This window comes from Sminthopsis crassicaudata, chromosome 3 (genome assembly GCF_048593235.1).
Source record: "Sminthopsis crassicaudata isolate SCR6 chromosome 3, ASM4859323v1, whole genome shotgun sequence".
NCBI lineage: Eukaryota > Metazoa > Chordata > Mammalia > Dasyuromorphia > Dasyuridae > Sminthopsis > Sminthopsis crassicaudata.
Window position 1 is genome coordinate 130,399,137 of NC_133619.1, and position 18,295 is coordinate 130,417,431.

The 18,295-nt window shown below is 35.6% G+C and overlaps 1 pseudogene; it reads right to left on the reverse strand.

Annotated features, from left to right (window-relative positions):
• Positions 1 to 9,787: 9,787 nt before the first annotated feature.
• On the reverse strand, positions 9,788 to 10,808 carry LOC141561921 (serine/threonine-protein phosphatase 4 regulatory subunit 3A pseudogene; annotated as a pseudogene).
• Between the last annotated feature and the right edge of the window lie 7,487 nt (positions 10,809 to 18,295).

The following is an 18,295-nucleotide window of genomic DNA, read 5'->3' on the forward strand; positions in this document are numbered from 1 at the left end:
CACCTGGATGTGCTTTAGACATTTTGAACTCCAAATAAACTAATTATTTCTTTTCTTTAACCCAGCCCTACGCACAATTTTCCTAGTTCTACTCATAGCACATTGTTCTTCCAATTCTATTGTTCACCACTTAGGAGGCATATTTTATTCTTCACTTTCACTTAATCCTCATTTTTCATTAATTGCGAGATCATATTTTGCATTACAATGTAAGCTCCCTGAGAGCAGGGATTGTTTTCTGCTTTTCTTTTTTTCCCAACATATAGCAGTTTCTATTACATAGTAAGTACTTGATAAATATTTGGTGAATGACTTAACAGTCATTATTGTTCAGCTGTTATATGGTTAAGCTGTTAGAGCCCTGCAATTAGAGTTAGGAAAATCTGAGTTTAAATCTTGTGTCAGATTTGAACTAGCCATGCGATCCAGTACAAAAGATTCAAACTTTTTATTTTCTCTTTCAGCTTGACTTTCCTCATTTGTGAAATGTTTATAATAATATCATCAACCATATAGTTTACATGAAGACAAAATAAGATAATATACAGAAACTTCTTTTTAATATTAAAGTGCTAAATAAAAGTCAGCTATAATTATTAATATTTCTCACAATTTAATCACCATTCCTCATGTCTTGACTGAAATTTGAAATAGTTTCCTAATTGGTCTGTGTGCCTCTAGATTCTTCTCAATCTAAAATATCAATCACATGGCTATCAAAGTGATTTCCTTAAGACTTAAGATTGGACATTGTCACTACAATGTTCAATAAGATCTAGTGGTTCCAATCACCACTAGAATAAAATATAGAATCTTCTATTAGTCAATTAAAGTACTTTATAGTCTGACAAGACCTGATTTTTACCTTGATGTCTCTGATATGCTCTATATTCTAGCCAAACAATTTTCCTTTATGTTACTTATATCGCACAATATCTCTCTTTCAGATCTGGCCAGGATGCTCTGGCTTTTTATCTTTATATTTTAGAGTTCCTAGTGACTTTCAAAGTATAAAAGATTACTTTCAAAAAACACTTTTTCTGATTTTACATTATTTTTTCTTGATTATTCCCTCTTAATCCTTAAAGGAGCTAGTGGTGAAGTATAAAAAGCATAGTATTTGGAATCATGAAAACTGGTCTTTATGAGTTTAAATCTGAAGGTATGTGACCCTAAAGAAGTTAGCAGATTTTGTTTCCCTCAATTTCCTCATCTATTAAATAAATTGGAGAGGAAAATGGAAAACTACTCCAGCATCATAGTTAAGAATATCCCAATAGGTCACAAAGAATCAAACAACATCTCCTCCCCCAACATCACTTTCAAATTATCCTGAAACTATTTCATTTAAATATATTAATAGATAATATTTTCTTTTTTATTAATTTTATAATTATAATTTTTGACAGTACATATGCATGAGTATTTTTTACATTATCCCTTGTATTCATTTTTCCAAATTTTCTCCTGTCTCACTCTTCTCCCTCCTCAAGATGACAGGCAAACACATACATATTAAATGTGTTACAATATAACCTAGATACAATATATGTGTGTAAATCAAATTTTCTTGTTGCACAGTAAGAATTGGATTCCGAAGGTATAAGTAACCTGGGTAGAAAGAGAGTAATGCAAACAGTTTATGTTCAATTCCCAGTGTTTCTTCTCTGGGTGTAGCTGTTTCTGTCCAACATTGATCAACTGGAAGTGAATTGGATCTTCATTATGTTGAAGATATCCACTTCAATCAGAATATGTCATCATACACTATTGTTGTTGAAGTGTATAGTGATGTCCTGGTTCTGATCATTTCATTCAACATCAGTTCATGCGAGTCTATCCAAACCTCTCTATATTTATCCTGCTGGTCATTTCGTACAGAGCAATAATATTCCATAATGTTCATATACCATAATTTACCCAACCATTCTCCAATTGAGGGACATCCATTCATTTTCCAGTTACTAGCCACTATAAAAACAGCTGCCACAAACATTTTGGCACATACAGGTCCCTTTCCCTTCTTTAATATTTCCTTGGGATATAAGCTTAGTAGTTGCACTGCTGGATAAAAGAGTATGCACATTTTGATAACTTTATCGGCATGGTTCTAAATTATTCTTCAGAATGGCTGGTTTCTTTTGCAACTCCAATAACAATGCATCAGTGTCCCAGTTTTCTCAGATCCCCTTCAACATTCATCATTAACTTTTCCTGTCATCTTAGTCAATCTGACAAGTGTGTAGTGGTATCTCAGAGTTGTCTTCATTTGCATTTCTCTGATCAGTAGTGATTTGGAACATTCTTTCATATGAGTGGAAATAGTTTCAATTTCATCATCTGAAAATAGTCTGTTCATATCCTTTGACCATTTATTAATTGGAGAATGGTTTGATTCTTATAAATTAGAGTCAGTTCTCCATATATTTTGGAAATGAGGCCTTGATCAGAACCTTTAACTGTAAAAATATTTTCCCCATTTGTTACTTCCCTTATAATCATGTTTACATTAGTTTTGTTTGTACAAAAGCTTTTTATTTGATGTAATCAAAATGTTCTATTTTGTGATCAATAATGATCTCTAGTTTGCCTTTCATCATAAATTCCTTCCTCCTCCACAGGTCTGAGAGGTAGAGTATCCTCTGTTCCTCTAGTCTATTTATTATCTTATTCTTTATGCCTAAATCATGGACCCATTTTGATCTTATCTTGGTATATGATGTTAAGTGTGGGTCCATATATAATTTCTGCCATATTAATTTCCAGTTTTCCCAACAGTTTTTTTTTCAAATAATTAATTCTTATCCCAAATGGTGGTATCTCTGGGTTTGTCAAACACTAGTTTGCTATACTTGTACCCTATTTTGACCTGTGTACCTAATCTGTTCTACTGATCGACTAGTCTATTTCTTAACCAATACCAAATGGTATTGGTGACTGCTTTATAATATAGCTTTAGATCAGGTACAGCTAGACCACCTTCATCTGATTTTTTTTTCATTAATTCCCTTGAAAATCTCAACCTTTTGTTCTTCCATATGAATTTTGTTGTTATTTTTTTCTAGGTCATTAAAATAGTTTCTTGGGAGTCTGATTGGTATAGCACTAAATACATAGATTAGTTTGGGGAGTATTGTCATCTTCATTATATTCGCTCAGCCTATCCAAGAGCACTGAATGTCTTTCCAATTATTTAAATTGGACTTTATTTTTGTGGCAAGTGTTTTGTAATTTTGCTCATATAATTCCTGACTTTTCTTTGGTAGATGGATTCCCAAATATTTTATACCCTCAACAGTTGTTTTGAATGGAATTTCTCTTTGTATCTCTTGCTGTTGCATTTTATTGGTGATGTATAAAAATGGTGAGAATTTATGTGGATTTATTTTGTATCCAGCAACTTTGCTAAATTTGTGAATTATTTCTAATAACTTTTTATTAGAATCTCTGGGCTTCTCTAAGTATGCCATCATATCATTTGTAAAGAGTTATAGCTTGATTTCCTCATGACCTACTCTTATTACGTTTCTCTCTTTCTTGACTCTTATTGCTGAGGCTAGCATTTCTAATGCAATATTGTATAGTAATGGTAATAGTGGGCAAACTTGTTTCACTCCTGATCTTACTGGGAAAAGTTCCAGTTTGTCGCTATTGCATATGATGTTTACTGACAGCCTTAAATATATTCTCCTGATTATTTTAAATTATTTTGTATTTTATCAAATGTTTTTTCTGCATCTATTGAGATAATCATATGTTTTTTTTTTATTAATTTGATTATTAATATTGTTAATTATACTAATAGTTTTCCAAATATAAAACCATCCCTGCATTCCTGGTATAAATCCTACTTGATAATATTGTATTATCCTGGGGATGATTTTCTGAAGTCTTTTTTGCTAATATCTTATTTAAGATTTTAGCATCAACATTCATCAAGGAAATTGGTCTATAGTTTTCTTTCTCAGTTTACAACCTAACTTGTTTAGGTATCAGTACCATGCCTGTGTCATAAAAGGAGTTTGGTAGGACTCCTTCATCCCCTATTTTTTCAAATAGTTTACATGACATTGCGGCTAATTGTTCTTTGAATGTTTGGTATAATTCACATGTAAATCCATCTGGTCCAGGGAATTTTTTCCTGGGGAGTTGATTAATAGCTTGTTCTATTTCTTTTTCTGAAATGGGGCCGTTTAAGGAGTTTACCTCCTCTTCTGTTAATCTAGGAAGCCCATATTTTGGGGGGTCATCATTCATTTAACTTAAGTTATCAAATTTATTGGCATAAAGTTGGGCAAAGTAACTCCTTATTTTTTCTCTAATTTCCTCTTCATTGGTGGAAAGATCCCCCTTTTCATTTTTAAGATTAACAATTTTATTTTCCTCTTTCCTTCTTCTGATCAGATTTACCAAAGATTTATCTATTTTATTGGCTTTTTCATAAAACCAACTCTTAGTTTTATTTATTAATTCAATATATTTTTTTTAAATCCAATATTATTGGTTTCTCCTTTTAATTTTAGAATTTCAAGTTTAGTTTTTGGTTGGGGGTTTGTAATTTGGACTTTTTCTAGCTTTTTAAGTTGCAGGCCCAATTTATTGATCTTCTCTTTCTCTATTTTATTCAAGTAAGCCTCTAAAGATATAAAATTTCCCCTAATTACCGCTTTAGCTACATCCCACAAATTTTGGTATGATGTCTCATAATTGTCATTATCTTGGGTGAAATTATTAATTATTTCTATAATTTGCTGTTTCACCCAGTCATTCTTTAAGATAAGCTTATTTAGTTTCCAATTACTTTTTGATTATGCTTTTTTTCCCTTTGTCCCCCCTGAACCCATTTCCCCAGTATTGAATTTATGGCCCTCCTTATAAGGAGGTGAGAGAGAATTCTCTGAAAACAAATATGTCAATTATTTACTCTTTGAGCATACTCTGATGAGAGCAAGATTCACACAATGTTTCTCCCCCTCTCTAAATTCCCTCAGAAGTGGTAAATTTTCTGTGCCTCTTCCTGAGATGTATTTTCCCTCTTTTTATCTCTCCTTTCCCATTTTATAATACTATCCCCTTCCCTTTTCTACTTCCTTTTTTATTTTATATCAATAAATTCAAATTATCCATGTGGATTTTCTGTATATCCATAACAGAGATACAGTTCTCAAGAGTTCTTTTTTACTTTTTTCTGCTTCTCTTGAGTCTTGTGGATGTAGATAATTTTTTTTTTTTTTTTTTTTTTTTTGTTTAAGGCTGGTTTATTCTTAGAAACAAATGGACTTTGTTAAATGTCCATCTTCTTCCATTGAAGAAAATGCTAAACTTAGCTGGGTAATTTATTCTTTGTTAAAGTCCTAGTTCTTTTGACTTTTGGAATATCAGTTTCCAGGACCTTCGATCCTTTAATGTGGAGGCAGCCAGATCTTGAGTGACCCTTATTATGGCCCCTTGATATGTGAATTGTTTTTTCCTAGCTGCTTGCAATATTTTTTCCTTTGTTTGATAGTTCTGCAGCTTAGCCATAATATTCCATGGAGTTCTTTTTTTAAGGTCTTTTTCAGAAGGTGTTTGATGAATTCTTTCAATGCCTATTTTCCCTTCTGTTTCATTATATCTGGATAGTTCTCTTTGATGATTTCCTGTAAAATAGAATCTAGGATCTTTTTTTCATCATAATTTTCTGGAAGTCCAATGATCCTCAGATGATCTCTCCTGGATCTATTTTCTAGGTCTATAGATTTTTCCAGTAAATATATGACATTATTCTACACCTGTTCTTTGTCTGTATAGAAGGTGTCAACAGTTATCTTCAGTTTTTTACTCATTGTTAACACTCTGTGGGGGGGTCTTCCCTTGGGTAGTAATTTTACCAGCTCTTTTTCAGACTGGGGGATAGGATACAGCAATCCTGTGACTGGGCTAAGAGAGAGCTCTCAGAGAGAGTGCCCCTCCCCCCCGGAAATGACTTAGATGTGGTTTGCATAGCTGTGTTGGGAGGAGTGCCCAGTGAAGGACCCCCACTGTGTGGCCTTGTGACTTCCTTGAGATTAGAGCCTGAACAGTAAAAGCGTCACAAACCCAAGCCAAAGCCTCCTATGGGGCTGTATATATTAGCAACTAACAAGCGAAAAGCCATTGTTCTCACACTGGAAGTTTCTGCCTGGAAAGCACAGTCCCTGCTGCAAAGGTTTTGCTGCTGTGGGAGTTCTGCTGCTGCTGGAATTTCGCTACTGGGAGAATTCCACCCTCTCAGGCTGAGCCCTGCACTATGTGTATTAGAGGCTGCCCCGAGTTGTGTCTCCCACTGTTCAGGTTCTTAACTGCCCCAAGGAAAAGCCCTGGACAGCAGCAGGCAGCTGCACAGCCATGCCCAGATTTTGTGTTAGGTCACTTCCACTTTGGGGTGATTATATATATATATATATATATATTTTTTTTTTACTTTAAAGTGGCTTTGATTTCTCTTCTGATCTGCTGTTTTATAAGCAGAGTAGAGCTATCAGCCTATGCCAGATTCCTCTATCTCAGTGGCTTCTCTGATTCCAGAGTTCTCCCCAGCTTGTTTGGCACAGTGTGCTAGCCCCCTAGTCCATCCCTCTCTGTGCCTGCCTTTTTTTCCTCCCCTTGAAAGCGACCTTTTCTGTCGAAATTCCAGATTCTCTTCGGCTGGTAAGTTGTGCTTCTAATCATTGTGATTTTTATCAATCCAGTGTTATTTTTGAGGCTGTTTTCACTAGTATTGATATTGAGAAAAAAGGGAGCTTAGAAATTCGCATGTATCTTCTCAGCCATCTTGGCTCCACCCCCTGTAACCTCTATCCCATTTTCTAAAAAAAGAAAAAGTACATTCTATGAAGACAAGAGCTGAATCACATTATTGTTGAACCCCCAAAGGCTTAGCATAATATCTGGAATAAAGTAAACATTTGATCTACTTTAGTAATTACTTTAGTAACTAGTTGAATACTTGTTGATTTGTTACAATCTAATAAGCAATAAGACATGAAACAATTTTTTAAAAGAACAAAAGTTCTCTTTTTTAATACCACTCAGTAAGTAAACCTACATTAAGGAGCTTTTTAATATTTTGAAATCATTCCTGGTTTTATTAATCACCTGACTAATAAAACCAGGAATGATTTCAAAAATATTAAAATATTCCATTAATTATCTTGATGTGATAGAATGAAAAATATTAATTGATGATGAACACTCTAAACATGAAGGTCTTTAATAAATAATAAAATGTATCTGTGAAGCACCATTTCCTTTTTCAAGTTGTATGAAAACTTCAGTTTCTGTCTATCATTTAGTGATATGTAATAAAGGTTACATAAATCAAAATGCATATGACATGATGTTTTCAAAAATATTGAACAATGTTATCTATATTTTTCCTCTCATTCCTTGTGTAAAGTAGCTCATATGAAGTTTCAAAGTCATAGAATTAGTTAAAGTAAAATTTTGTACTATCAAGTTATTAAAAGGAAGACAAAGAGTTTCCCATAAATTATCTAAAGTTATCTGTGAAGATGACAGATTAATGAAGAATTGTTCAAACAGTTTTTCTACACTTACTAAACCTTAAAGCAGGAAATACATAATTCCAGTTCCATAAAAGTCCATTAATATTTAATAGCATTTAAAATCATAGGATCATTGATCTAGGTTGGGGTTTATGAAGTTATGTAACCCATACTCTACATTTCAAGGCTGAAGAAACTGTGGCTTAAAAACCTTAAATGATCTACCAAACTAATTCAAAATAAATGATTTCTGATAGAGTGCATTCAAGTGTACAAGTTCAAAATTCATGTCTTTCAACATTATGTTTAACATTCTTTTTGCATCATTTCCTTCTGTGTGTATGTGTTTAGTTTTTTTTTTTTTTTTTTTTTTTTTTTTTTTTTTTTTTGTGTGTGTGTGTGTCTGTGTGTGTGTGTGTGTGTAGGTAAAATTATAATTATATTCTTTCCTTCATTAGCTACCATATGAACCAAAGATTCCTTTTTCACTCACCTTGAAATGAGATTGAGAATTTATTTGGAAAACACAACGTAGGAAAAATAATAGTTAGAGGCTCTATGTAAGCAAAAATTTCATCCCCATGGGCTAAAATTAAAAAGATCCAAAAAAATCATCATCACATTCCTTTAAGGAGTGTAGACTTGAAATGGATTCTGTGACAGTTTCCCTATTATCATGTCTGAGGGTTGAATTTAAAAATGTTCCTTCTACTTCTATCTCCCCTCTTCTGTTTTTTTTTTTTTTTCCTATAATGTTCTTTTCATTTTTCCTTTATTTGCTTTTTTATCCTTGCCTTTTGGTGGAATGCTGGTGTACAAAAGTTATTTGTATAACAAACAGTTGATTTCAAAGAAGCCTGCAGAGACTTACATGAACTGATGCCAAGAGTAATGTGCAAAACCAAGAGATACATGGCAACAACAAGATTATATGATGATCAATTCTTATGGACATGTCTCTCTTCGACAATGAGATGATTCATATTAATTTAAATTGTTCAGTGATGAAGTGAGCTATCTACACCCAGAGAGAGGATTGTGGGTCTTAAATGTGGACCATAACATAGCATTTTCACTATTTTTGTTGTTGTTTGCTTGCATTTTATTTTGTTTCACTTCTTCTCTTGTGCTGCATAATAATTGTATAAATATGTATACATATGTTGGATTTAACACATATTTCAACCATGTTTAATATATATATATATAGATAGATAGATAGATAGATAGATAGATATAGATATAGATATAGATATAGATATATATAGATATAGATATATAGATATATAGATATATCTATATCTATATCTATATCTATCTATCTAGATAGATAGATAGATAGATAGATAGATATAGATATAGATATAGATAGATAGATATAGATATAGATATAGATATAGATATAGATATAGATATAGATATCTATATCTATCTATCTATATCTATCTATCTATCTATCTATCTATATATATATATATATATATATATATATATATATAGATAGATAGATAGATAGATAGATAGATATATACTTGTCATCTAGGGGAGGGCATGGGGAAAGGGAGATTGGAATACAGGGTTTTTTAAGGGCTAATGTTGAAGAATTGTCCACGCAAATGTTTTGAAAAATAGAAAGCTTTGAGGGGCGGAGCCAAGATGGCATGGAAGATACACGCCACTGTGTAAGCTCCTTTCTTCCCTCACAACCAACTAGATTTAATCAGCCTCAGAAATAGCGTTGGACTGATAGAATCCACAAGGACTGGAAGCACGACTTACCAGCTGAAGAGAATCTGGAGTTTCAGCAGGAGAGGTCAGCTCCCAGGGGAGGAAGAAGAGAGGCCAGTGCAGACGGTGGGGTAGTGGCACACTGTGCCGGTCACACTGAGGAGGGCTCTGGGATCAGAGAATCCACTGACATAAAGGAGTCTGGCGCAGGCTGTTGGCTCTTCTCTGCTTATGGGGCAGCAGTTCAGAGGAGAAATATAGCCCACTTTAGAATTTGAAACTGGATTGGATGTTCCTGGATCCCAGGGGTGACTCAGCAGATCTAGGCACCAGGGGTGTGCCCGACATGGGCAGTCCAGGCTTTTGCCTCGGGGTAGTTAAGAGATTGAAGAGTGGGCGGGGCGGTAACTCATAGTGCCAGGCTCGGCTGGCTGGAGGCTGTGGAACAGAAGTCCCAGAGAAGCGGGACCTTTGAACTAGGGACCACGGTTTCTGGCAGACACTTCCCAGTTTGAGTGCAGGGGCTTTTCACGTCACCTGCTGCAGACATCCACGCCCCACCCGGACACATAGGCTAGGCAGACTTCTAGAGCTGGTAGAATACCCATACTTGACAATATCTTTTAAAAAGTATCTCTCTTTTGGGGTTGTAACGTTTGAGAAAATGCACTGAACTCTAAGAAAATTAACCAACTCTTGTCTCTTTTCTTCATCTGTTGCCTCATCTGTTAGTTATGCAAACAGATCTGTCAAAAACTTTTCATCCTCCTGCAACATATGAACAATTTATACTTTATTAAAAAAGATGAAAGAATGAAGTGTTGATAACATGTTTTCCTCAAAAACCAAAGGGGCAGGTTTAACCATATCTTGTATATATTGAATTCTGTATGTTTGGTGAATTTTCTGCAGCTCAGGATTTGATATAGAAATAACCTCTTTAAATCTGACTGTTTTTGTAAGAAATTCCCTGTGTTTCTGTGGCTGTGATAGAGAAGGTTCATAGTCTAGGCAGCCAATTACATTCATTATACATTCCTCAGAAAACATAACTTCAAAAAGTGCAGTTCGATTCAAGAGGATAATTTCATATAAGTGGTGTAGTCCTTCAATATTTTCCAAGTCCTCACACACATGAAAGAGTTTTTTTTTTTTTTTTTTTTTTAATATAGCCCTCATTTTCCAGTGCTAGTGCGAGTTTTTCACAACAAAGGGGGGAAGTAAAGAAGATGCCACAACTTCAGCAATTTCCTCAAGTTGACTTAATTCACTCGATGGCAATTCTAAACCTGGTGATGACATATTATCAAAATGTTCCTCTTCAGATTCATCCACAAGATCCTGAGTAATATCCACAAAAGGGCCTTTTCCTTTAACCTGACAAATATCATCCCATATTTCATCACATCCAGCTTTTTGTTGAAAGCTAAGGGCCAAGTCATAATCAAACCACACAATCAAAGTGTTCCTCTGCTTCTGGTATGCAGTGTTAGGATTAATTTTGGACTCCAAAAGTAGAGAACTGTAGCTCTCTGCCCTGACAAGCAAGGACATCCCTCCCACTTTTCAATGGAGTGGAAGGAGTTTCACCAAAAATTGAATATGTCTATTGATACACACTATGTTCATCCCCCTCCTTTCTTTCTCTCAGATGTAATAGGTAACCTTTGCCTCGTCATGAGATGTAGTACCACCACTTTACAATTTTTTATGATATAATTTCCTTTCTGCCTCTAGTTTCTAGGACAAATTATACATGTGTTCTTTGTGTATCTTTATGGCAGAAATATAGTTCTCAAGATTTATTTTTACCTTTTTAGAAATCTCTTGAGTTCTATATTTGAAGATCAAACTTTTTGTGTGGATCTGGTTTGTTCATCAAGAATAGATGGAATTCATTTATTTTGTTAAATGTCCATCTTCTTCCCTGAAAAAAGATGCTCATTTTTGCTGGGTAAGTTATTCTTGGTTGCATACCAAGTTCCTTAGCCTTTCAGAATATCATATTCCAAGCCCTTTGCTCCTTTAATGTGGACACTTCTAGATCCTGGGTTATCCTTATTGTGGCTCCTGCATATCTGAATTGCTTTTTTCTAGCAGCTTCCAATTTTGTTTTCCTTTATCTGATGGTTCTTGAACTTAGCCACTATATTTCTTGGCATTTTGATTTTAGGGTCTCTTTCAATAGGTGATCGATGAATTTTTTCAATGTCTATTTTACCCTCTGTTTCTAAAATATTTGGCAATTCTACTTGTTTGATTCTGATTTTCAGTGTTGTATTTTCTTCACTCAATTTTTTTATATCTTTTTTGTAATTTTCCAATTGAGTTTTTAAGTGTTTTTTTTTCTTCTATGGGATTTTTTTCCTTTTCATCAATTTTGTTTTTTTGAGACCTGTTTTCTTTTTCCAACTAACTAATTTTATTTCTTATTGATTTGATTTCTTTATCCACTCTGTCTTTAAATGACCTCTCTAGACTCTTTTGCCAAGCTTCCCTTTCCTTTTCCCATTTCTCTTCTAGCTCTCTTGTGAGAGCCTTTTTGATTTCCTCTATGAGAGTCTTGTGTATTGAGGAGCAGATCATATCCCCCTTAGGGGATTCCTCTGGAGACAGTCTGCTTTTAGTCTCCCCAGTGTTTGAAGTCTGCTCTCTATCCATACAGAAACTGTCAATGGTTAGAGCCCTTTTAAATTTTTTGTTCATTTTGTCAGAGCAGAATCAAAGAAACAAATTGTCAAGAGAAACAATTGGTCTGTTTCTGGGGGGGGGGGGGAGGGAATGGGGCTGGATGTTGTTACTGGGCTTCCTCCACAGACTGCAGGAGAAAGCAATGAGGCACTAACAGGACAGTGATGGCTTTGCTGAGTCTGCACTCTGAGGCTCTGAGATCATGCTGAGTTACTCTGGGTGGGGGTGGGGTTGGCTGGGTCTGAGAGAGACACTAGCTTTCTGGGGTTTTATTCTTTACCTCCTGTGTTTACACCTTCTCTGGTGATCCTGGGTTGCTGCCAACACAGAATATCCACACTGGGATAAAGGTCATTCCACTTAAAGGGCAGAGATCACATCCCTCCTCCCTCTGGTCTGAGCAGTGTGAGCTGCCTGCCTCCCTCTCTCTGCTTGCCCTCACCCTGCTCCCAGTCTATTCATCCTCTCCCCTGAGCGAACAAAGACCTTTTCTAGCAAATTTCATGGATGTCTTCTGTTGGTAAATATTTGTGTTTTTTTTTTTCAGTCAAGCATTAATTCTGAGGCTTGTCATGAAGTAAATTCTGAGAGAAAACTCAGAGCTCAAGCAGCTGTGTGCCTCCTCTCTGCCATCTTGGCCGGAAGTCCCCATAAATCTTAAGAATTGTATATGTTACTGGGGAAGACAGCAGGGCATCAAATGGACAGAGGGTATGGTTGTGAAAAGAGGCTAATGTGATGACACCAAAGAAAAAGATATTAAGGATAAAAAAGGTTATAACTGGAACAAAAAGAAAAGAAAGGTGTAATGGGACAATTGGATCATGTGGGGAGGAACAAAAGACCTATTGAGATGGAAGGAAAGAAGGGAGGGTGATGAGCATTATATGAAACTTCATCTCATCAGTTTTGGGTCTAAGAGGAAATAAGTTAATCATTAAATTGGATATAGAAATTTATATAATCATGTAAAGAAATAGGAGGATAAATGGAAACAAAAGGGAAGGCCAGGATAGAAGGGGGGGGGAAAGGTAAGAGAAGGAAGTAAGGGGTGATAGAAAATAAAGTACTGGATGGAGAGGGTTATACAAACACACTACTAAGAAAAGGGGGAGGGATGATAGGAAATAAGGTAAAGTGTGGGGTGGGTAAAAAACACAACTAAGGATAGGGTGGAAAGAGAGAATAAAAGTATATACAGGGGAGAAATAGGATCGAGGGAAATACAGAGTTGCTAATCATAACTGTGAATGTGAAAGTGTTGAACTCTTCCATAAAACAGAAACAAATAGAGGACATAATGCTACAATATGTTGTTTACAAGAAACACATATGACACAGAGAAACACAATGGAGAAAAAGTAAAAGGCTATAGCAGAAATTATTATGTTTCAGCTGAAGCAAAAAAAAAATCAGGGGTAGGAATTCTGATCTCAGAAAAAGTAAAGGAAAAATAGAGCTTATTAAAGGAGATAAGGAAACAAAGTACATCTTGATAAAGGATACCATAAACAATGAAGTGGCACACACCAAATGGTAAAGCAGGCAAATAGAAAGAGAAGACATTAAGTCAGTAACAGAAAGAAATGGACAGATACACAGTTCTACTGGGGGATCTCAAATCTTCCTCTCTTGGAATCAGAAAAAATCTAACCCCAAAATAAACAAGAAATAAATTAGAAAGATTAATAGAATCCTAGAAAACTTAGATATGATAGACTCCTGGGGACAACTAAATAGGAACATAAAGAAATACATATTTTTTCTTGGTAATTCATGGCACCTAGACAAGACATGACTATATACTGAGTCATAAAATCCTCACAATTCAATGTAGAAATGCCAAAATAGCAAATACTTCATTTTTAAACCGATGCAATAAAATTTATATTCAATAAAAGGGCAAGAAAAGAAAGATAAAAAACCAATTGGAAATTAAATAATCTAATTCTAAAAAATGAGGGGGTCAAACAACAAATAACTTTAAAAGTTCATAATTTCATTCAAGAGAGTGACTATAATGATATAATATAACAAAACCTATGGGATACAGCCAAAGTAGTTCTTTTTTTTTTTGACAAAATAATATTACATATTTTATTTTATCCTATATAGTTTACTTTAAACTTTAAAAAACATAATTTTGATAAAAGGTACATAGTACTTTACCAGACTGCCAAGATATTCTAGAACACAAAAATTAAGAATTGATTAGAAGTAGGTAAATTGAGGAGGAAAGGAAGACAAAAGAAGCTAGGGGAAATCAGGAAAAGTGTGTATACACACACACTTTTTTTTCAAATTAGAGAGAAGGAATTACTAGAAGGGCAATGGTGCATGCGCATGTTTCCCCAACAGAATTGGAGATCTTTGAAGACAAGTATTGTTTCAGGTTTGTCTTTGGCCACATGAAACAGGGCCAATTAATTGTCTGATTTCTCTGAGTTTCCATTTGAAAATTTTTGCTTTCCATAGTTCACTCTTCAAGGTCAAATATAAATATTTGTAAGTAATATCTGGAAAATGTTATGTCTGAACATTTGTGCTAAATGAATTGGATCAAATTCTATTGGATGAACCATATATCAATTTCAGTGTTTTTCATAAATTTGTAAACCAGAGGCATTATGATACCATTCTACTTACTAATCAAAGGAAGAAGACTAAAGTTTATGCTGAAAAGGCTGTCACCACCCAATGGCTCTTGAGACTTTTGCAATTCTATTTCTACTATATGCTATTTCAGATTACAAAAGTAAGGAAGGAGAGATGCAGAGATAGTGCTTAGGATCTGTAGAAGGTCTACTTAAGGTTCACCTCTACCACTATAAAGCAACCATTCCAAATTCTGTAACCTCCTCCTTCAAACTCCACAAAGAATGGGGGCGGAGCCAAGATGGCGGAGAAGATACACCCCACTGTGTAAGCTCCTTTCTTCCCTCACAACCCACTAGATTTAATCAGCCTCAGAAATAGCGCTGGACTGATAGAATCCACAAGGACTGGAAGCACGACTTACCAGCTGAAGAGAATCTGGAGTTTCAGCAGGAAAGATCAGCTCCCAGGGGAGGAAGAAGAGAGGCCAGTGCAGACGGTGGGGTAGTGGCACACTGCGCCGGTCACACTGGGGAGGGCTCTGGGATCAGAGAATCCACCAAGATGAAAGAATCTGGCACAGGCTGTTAGCTCTTCTCTGCTTATAAAACAGCAGTTCAGAGGAGAAATATAAGCCACTTAAATATTTAAAACTAGATTGGATCTTCCCGAATCCAGGGTGACTCAGCAGATCTCAGCACCGGGGGTGTGGCCAACATAGGCAATCCAGGCTTTTGCCTTGGGGTAGTTAAGAGATTGAAGAGTGGGCAGGGCGGTAACTCACAGTGCCTGGCTCTGCTGGCTGGAGGCTGTGGAAGAGAAGTCCCAGAGAAGCTGAACCTTTGAACTAGAGACCACAGTTTCTGGCAGACACTTCCCAGTTTGAGTGCAGGGGCTTTTCAAGTCACCTGCTGCAGACATCCATGCCCCACCGGGACGCATAGGCGGGGCTTTGAATCGCCTTTACTGTTCAATCTCAACCTCAGGGAAGCCGCTAAAACACAGCGCCCTCAGGGCACAGCAGTGCTGGTCACCTCTGAGGCACTTCCAGGGCGGGGGTGGGGAACTCTCTCCCAGAGCTCTCTCTTAGCTCAGGCGCAGGGGCCGCTGCATCCATCTGGTCTGGGAGGAAGCTGGTAAAGAAATAAATAAATAATTTCCTACCCCAGGGACAGACCCCAAAAGATTTTTTAAGTATGAGCAAGAAGCCCAAAAAAACCATAGATTCCTTCTACACAGAGAAAGAGCAGGTATCCAACCCCGAGGAAGTTAACAGCAGAGAGGCAGCAGATAACAACCTAAAGGGGAATGATTCCAGCCCCCCATCACATAACTCTCTCCATGAAGAGACTATTAAAAAGTTGAGAGAGTTTGAAGAAAAGTGGGGAAAGGAAAGAGAAGGTATGAAATTGGAGTTGGAAAAAATAAAGAATTCACAGGAGATGCAGGGAAACAAAATTAGTGAATTAGAAAAGGTAAAAAAATCACAGGAAAATAGGATTTCTGAATTGGAGAAGATAAAAAAGTCCCAAGAAAATAGGATTTCTGAATTGGAAAAAGAAAATAATTCTCAAAAAAAAAATTAGGGAAATGGAAAAAAATTCAATAGAGCAAAATAATTCATTTAAAAACGAAATTGGGCATTTACAAAAAGCACTAAAAACTGTGAAAGAAGAAAATAACTCCTTAAAAGTCAGGATGGAACAAATAGAAATGAATGATTCACAGAGAAACCAAGAATCAGTCAAACAAAACAAACAAACAAAAAAAAAATGAGAAGCTGGAGAACAACATCAAATACTTACTGGGAAAATCTATAGACCTGGAAAATAGATCTAGGAGAGATAATCTGCGGATCATTGGACTTCCAGAAAACTATGACCAAAAAAAGAGCCTAGATTCTATTTTACAGGAAATTATCAAAGAGAACTGTCCAGAGATAATAGAAACAGAGGGGAAAGTAGATGTAGAAAGAATTCATCGAACTCCTTCTGAAATAGACCCTAAAAAAAGAACACCACGCAATATTGTGACTAAGCTGCAGAATTACCACACAAAGGAGAAAATCCTGGAAGCAGCTAGAAAAAAAAAAAAAACAATTTAAATACCAAGGTGCCACAATAAGGGTCACACAAGACCTGGCTGCCTCCACATTAAAAGATAGAAGGGCCTTGAACCTGATATTCCAAAAGGCAAAAGATCAAGGATTGCAACCAAGAATAAACTACCCAGCTAAGTTTAGCATCTTTTTCCATGGAAGAAGATGGTCATTCAATGAAATAGAAGAATTCCATATGTTTCTAAGAAAAAAACCAGACTTAAACAAAATATTTGATCTACATCCACAAGACTGAAGAGAAACAGAAAAAGGTACACAGAACCCTTGAGAACTGTAACTCTGTTGTGGGTATATAGAAAGTCCGCATGGATAATTTGATTTTACTGATATAAAAGAAAAAAAAAAGGAGGGGGTATAGTAAAGGGAAGGGGGTAGTATCAGAAAAAGGGGAGGGTGTGATAAAAAGAGGGAAACTACATCCCAGGAAGAGGCATAGAAAATACATCATATCTGAGGGAATTTAGAGAGGGGGAGAATCATTGTGTAAATCTTACTCTCATCAGAAGAGGCTCAAAGAGTAAATAATTGTCATATTTGTTTTTCAGAGAATTCTCTCTCACCTCATTAAAAGGGGGGAGAGGAAAAGGGAAAAGGAAAAGGAGAATAAGTGAAGGGACTTGGAGGGAGGGGGGAGGGATACTAAAAAAAAAAAGGGAGAGCTGTGCGTCACAAGGGGGGGTCTATAAATTAAGTATTGGTGAAGGGGTTCAGAGGGGTCAAGGGAAAAAACATAATCTGGGCATAATATAATGGCAGGAAATACAGAATTAGTAATTTTAACTCTAAATGTGAATGGGATGAACACTCCCATCAAACGGAAACGGATAGCAGACTGGATCAAAAATGAGAACCCTACAATATGTTGTTTACAGGAAACACACTTAAAGCAGGGAGATACATATAGAGTAAAGGTAAAAGGTTGGAGCAGAATATATTATGTTTCAGGTAAAGCCAAAAAAGCAGGGGTAGCTATCCTTATCTCAGATCAAGTAAAAGCAGAAGTTGATCTAATTAAAAGAGATAAGGAAGGAAACTATATCCTGCTGAAAGGTAGCATAAATAATGAAGCCATATCAATACTAAACATATATGCACCAAGCGGTATAGCATCTAATTTTCTAAAGGAAAAGTTAAGAGAGTTGGAAGAAGAAATAGACAGTAAAACTATAATAGTGGGATATCACAACCTTGCACTCTCAGATTTAGACAAATCAAACCACAAAACAAACAAGAAAGAAATTAAAAAAGTAAATAGAACATTAGAAAAACTAGGGATGATAGACCTTTGGAGAAAACTGAATGGCAATAGAAAGGAATATACTTTCTTCTCAGCAGTTCATGGATCCTATACAAAAATTGACCATGTATTAGGACATAAAGATCTCAAAATTAAATGTAGGAAGGCAGAAATAATAAATGCCTTCTTTTCAGATCACAATGCAATAAAAGCTACATTCAGTAAAAAGTTAGGGGTAAATAGACCAAAAAGTAATTGGAAACTTAATAATCTCATCTTAAAGAATGACTGGGTGAAAGAGCAAATTATAGAAACAATTAACAATTTCACCCAAGATAATGACAATGATGAGACATCATACCAAAATCTTTGGGATGCAGCTAAAGCAGTAATAAGGGG